The sequence below is a fragment of the Amblyomma americanum genome, chromosome 7 (genome assembly GCF_052857255.1).
Source record: "Amblyomma americanum isolate KBUSLIRL-KWMA chromosome 7, ASM5285725v1, whole genome shotgun sequence".
In the NCBI taxonomy this organism is placed as follows: Eukaryota; Metazoa; Arthropoda; class Arachnida; order Ixodida; family Ixodidae; genus Amblyomma; species Amblyomma americanum.
Genome location: NC_135503.1, coordinates 133,941,971 through 133,946,870, shown reverse-complemented (window position 1 = coordinate 133,946,870; position 4,900 = coordinate 133,941,971).

Below are 4,900 nucleotides of genomic sequence, written 5' to 3'. Positions count from 1 at the left end.
AATGGCGCAGTATCTGTCTCACATATCGGCAGACACCTGAACCGCGCCGTAAGGGAAGGTATAAAGGAGGGAGTGAAAGAAAGGAAGAAAGAGGGACCGTAGTGGAGGGCTCCGGAATAATTTCGACCACCTGGGGATCTTTAATGTGCACTGACATCGCACAGCACACGGGCGCCTTCGCGTTTCGCCTCCATCGAAACGCAGCCGCCGCTGTCGAGTTCGGGCCTGAATGAGTGCATGCGCTTCCGTGACAACCCTATATCGGAGGCCGCTGGTGCTCGGTTGAAAGATCCTCGGGCTAAAGCGTTGGCAGCCTCGTTGCTGGGATTCCCGGAGTGGGCAGGCACCTATATGAGCTCCATTTGGCGGGGCGGGTGTACGGCGAAGGAGTTCAGTATGCGAAATGCCGGGACGTGAACTCTCCCTCGAGCATAATTTAGTATGGCAGTCTTAGAGCCGGAGAGTATATACCGGGCTTCTATGCGTGTGATGGCTAGGGCAATGGCGGCCTCTTCAGGCTCCTCCGAAGTAGCAGTGGGGGATATGTGACGGGTGGCAATCGGTTAGAGGGAGGGGTTCTTGATGGCTACAACCGCGTCCTTGCCTGTGCATGCGGCATCCACACACGCGGCACGCGGTTCCGTGCCATAGTGTTTCTGAATCGCCCGTGGGCGAGCTCTGCGGCGGGGTTCGTGGTAGGTGGTGTGCATGTTTTTGGGGAGAGGCTCAATAAGTAGCTCGCGGTGAATATGGTGGGGGACCTGGAGCTGTGTGGGATCCGTGGCTGGTATGCGGATACCGAAGGTGTCTAGGATATGTCTGCCGGTGGAGGTTCTCGCGAGACGTATGTGTTGTGCCTGCCGGTGGGCCTCGATAAGCTCCCCTATCGTGTTGTGTAGGCCCAGTTGGAGGAGTTTTTTCTTTGAGACATCTTGTGATAGCACTGGTGGAGAGGTGGGGAGGGGGTATCACGTAGATATTTTGCTGTTAGCTTTCGCTCTTGGGCACGTTAAGAGGTTCAGAGGGTTTCAGTTCTTTTTAGGCCCACCTTGCGAGCAACACGTCACTGTTAAGGTTATGCTACACCACGCTCAACCGCTCAAAGCCCAGGTATGAATGTGAAGGCGACAGGAAGGGCGGCGCATGTTATAACGCAGCCGATTAAGGGTGCTGTTAGAGCCTGACCGAAATGTGCCAAGAATATCGGTGTGAGGCTGCAACACTTTAAAAAATAAAGGCACGAATATAGTCTGACGTAACGCAAGCAAGCACGGGCGCGCGCGCACGCTGCGTTGCGTTGGTGAAAGAGCTCCGTCTTTAGTTCGACGCACTGCAGCGGCCAACGTAACCGGCGACTGCCAGAGTGCCGCGACGGGCCCGGCGCAGATTTGGCGACTGCTCCAATTGCGCGCCGGCGCCGCCGACCGCGTCGACCCACAATGCATCGCGCGGAGGAACATGGCGGATGCCAGTGCGAGCGGCGTGAGTGGCGCGCGCTGCCCAAATATTGAAATTGTGCCGGACATCGTTGTGGAACGGTTTATCGAAGCCATCAGACAACACCCTTGTGTATACGACACCAAAAGGCTGGATTTCAGAGACCACCAGGGCAAAGAGAACGCTTGGTAACAGAAGGCGAAGCACCGGTCTATCCACGGGTGAGTTGTTCCCGTTGTTACGTCTCGCCTACAACGCGCGGTATAGCCGGCGCGGATGCAACGGACGCCGCGGCTTCGTTCATCGCGGCCGCAACGCCTCCCGCCAAGCGCGTCCAGGCAGGTTTCAGTGCCACGTGTCGTCGTGCGTGCGTGTGTGTGTGTGTGTGCATGTTTTGCCCACGCTTGTCAAAGCGCGGCAGCCGGGGAGAGGAGCTCCCCAACTGGGAGGCGAGGAGGTCTGACCGGCGCCGGCCTGGCGGACGCGCCCGTCACGTCTGGACATGTCGAAGCGACGCCGTATCGGATGACTCTTCCCAAGCCGTTCCCTCTTGCCCTCGACTCCGATGGTATAAAACGCCGCTGCCCCGGACGCCGAGAGAGACTTCGATTTCTTCCTGCGAGTAACGTGGTCGCCCTGACCGGCTGCTCTTTTGCGATGCCAGAATAAACAAGTTGTTCTGTTGCCAGTCGACTCATCCTTTGCCGGGACCTTCGGATGTTTCCTGCTTTGCCCCAGGCCGCCAGGCCAACGCTACCCTTGGGGCTTGCAACCCAAATGCAACAACTGGTTGCCAGCGGTGGGATCCCGACAACGGAGGCCAGCAGCGAAGATATGCGGTCAACTGTATGCTGAGCAGCACAACGACCATCCGGGAGCAGTGCAACGAGCCCTGTGTGATGACTGGTTGCCTGCAGCGGAACGACTGCGCTGAATTCGTGGCTGCGAGGTTTGGTGAGTGTGGGACTTTCTTCTTCTGAGTTTTGCCAGGCTTTTGTTAGTGTCAGAAACAGAGCTGGTAATTGTGTTGTCGTTGCTGCCGGGTTAGTTTGCGGCAAGACAATAGTAGGCAGTAGAGAAAGCAGCATTCGGAGCAGCCATGGATTTGAAGTCGTTGCGCAAACCGAAATTGCTGGAGCTTGCAAGAGAGTTGGGTCTTGATGTCTCAGACAAACTCAGAAAACCAGAACTGCTAAGGGCGATTCTTGAGTTGGAGGCTGAGGATGACGAGCTGTCGGAATGCCTTGAGACGATTAAGGAGAGGGAACAAAAAGAAAAAGAGAAAAACGAGCGCGAACGTAAAGAACAAAAAGAGAAAGAGGAGCGCGAACGTAAAGAGCAAAAAGATAAAGAGAAAGAAGAGCGCGACCGTCAACACGCTTTGGAAATGAAGCGTCTCGAGGTAGAGATGGAACGCGCTCGTAATGGAAGTCAGGCACACGGTGCAGGAGAACGGGTATCGTTCAAAATGACTGACCTGATGCGGCCGTTTAAGCTTGGAGAGGACATTGGTTTGTTCCTGGTTAACTTTGAGCGAACGTGCGAGAAGCAGGGGTTCTCTCGGGAAACGTGGCCACAGCGCTTGCTCACTTTGTTACCCGCCGAGGCGGCCGACGTAGTCGCTCGCTTGAAGAGAGAGGAGGCAGAGGATTTCGACCAAGTGAAATCGAGTCTGCTAAAAAAGTACAGGCTGTCAGCGGAGGCGTTCCGTCGGAAGTTTCGGGAAAATGAAAAAGGCAGAAGTGAGTCATATACAGAGTTTGCCTACAGGCTTATGTCAAACATGCAGGAGTGGCTCAAAGAAGAGAAAGCGTTTGGTGACCACGAGAAAATTCTGCAGTGTTTCGGGCTGGAACAGTTTTACAGTCGGTTACCTGAGAACGTGCGGTACTGGGTCTTGGATAGGCCAGACGTTAGTACAGTGGCTAAAGCCGCCGAGCTAGCCGAGGAGTTTGTGACGCGTCGGGCTCGCGGAGCTAAGGACGGTCAAAAGGGTGAATTTGGCTCCAAGTCTGAGAGGCCGAAGTTCACACCCATGAGAGCAAGGGGGGACACGCGTAGTGCGGATGCGAGTGAAAGCAGTCCGACCGAACGTAAGGAGACGGCGGCAGCCGCAGCCGAACGCAGAAAGCGGTTCGAGGCGAGGCAAGCGCGCGTGTGTTATACGTGCCAGAAGCCGGGTCACTTTTCGGCGCAGTGTCCAGAAACAAAAAGAGAAGTCGTGTGTTTGTCATTATGTAGCACTGACGAGAACATGAAGCTTCTCGAGCCTTACATGCGAGACTTCCTCGTGAACGGGAAAGAGTGCCGAGTGCTTCGTGATTCCGCAGCTACAATGGATGTAGTTCACCCCTCTTACGTACAACGCGATATGTTCACGGGCGAGTGCGCATGGATCAAGCAAGCAGTGGAAGCTCATAGCGTGTGTCTGCCCGTAGCAAAAGTGCTTATTGAAGGACCTTTCGGAGCACTTGAGACGGAGGCCGTAGTGTCATCTAGGCTGCCCCCCCAGTACCCGTACCTTTTTTCGAACAGGTCCGATCACCTCCTGCGCGAGAAGGGGCTTTTGTTTGGTGAGGCTAGCGTTCAGGCCTTAACCAGACCGAGAGTTCGGGAGCTCGCTGCAAAGGCGGTGGTTGCGGGGCCGACGTTGTCGAACAATGAAAAAGGGTCGGAGGCGCAGCAAGCTGATATTCCGAGCACGTCAGAACTGGATAAAATTGAGCCTGTAGCATTGAAGGCACCAGGTACTGGAGAGGAAATGCCCGACAAGGGAAAGTTAGAAGAGCTTCCGGTCGAGCTTCCGGGACTAGGCTCAGTTACGAACAGGGAAGACACCGATCAGGTCATTAGTGACTTAATCATTAAAGCACCGCTGTCGGCTGAGCAGAAAACCGAACTACACCAACTCTTACAAGAGTTTCAAGGTCAGTTCTCTGAGAGGCCTGGTAGGACTTCTGTCCTTACTCATGATATAGAACTTACCTCCCCAGAGCCAGTACGATCCAAGGCGTACCGGGTGTCACCCCGCCAGCGCGATATTATGGAGGCTGAGGTAAAGAAAATGCTACAGCTCGGTGTTATTGAGGCGGGTGAGAGTGATTATACCTCCCCTTTGATTTTAGTTGAGGTACCGGGCAAGGAACCTCGTCCTTGCGTCGACTACCGCAGGCTTAATTCCATCACTAAGGATCAAATTTATCCGATCCCTAACATCGAGGAGCGCCTTGAGAAAGTTAGTAGCGCTCAGTTTATTTCCACCCTAGATCTTGTCAGGGGTTATTGGCAGGTTCCACTTACAGAAGAGGCTAGTAGGTATGCGGCGTTCATTTCACCAATGGGAACATTCCGTCCTAAAGTTTTGAGTTTTGGTTTGAAGAACGCGCCATACTGCTTTTCAAGCCTCATGGACAAAGTGTTGCGGGGACAGGAAGAATTCGCTTTACCGTATTTAGACGACGTA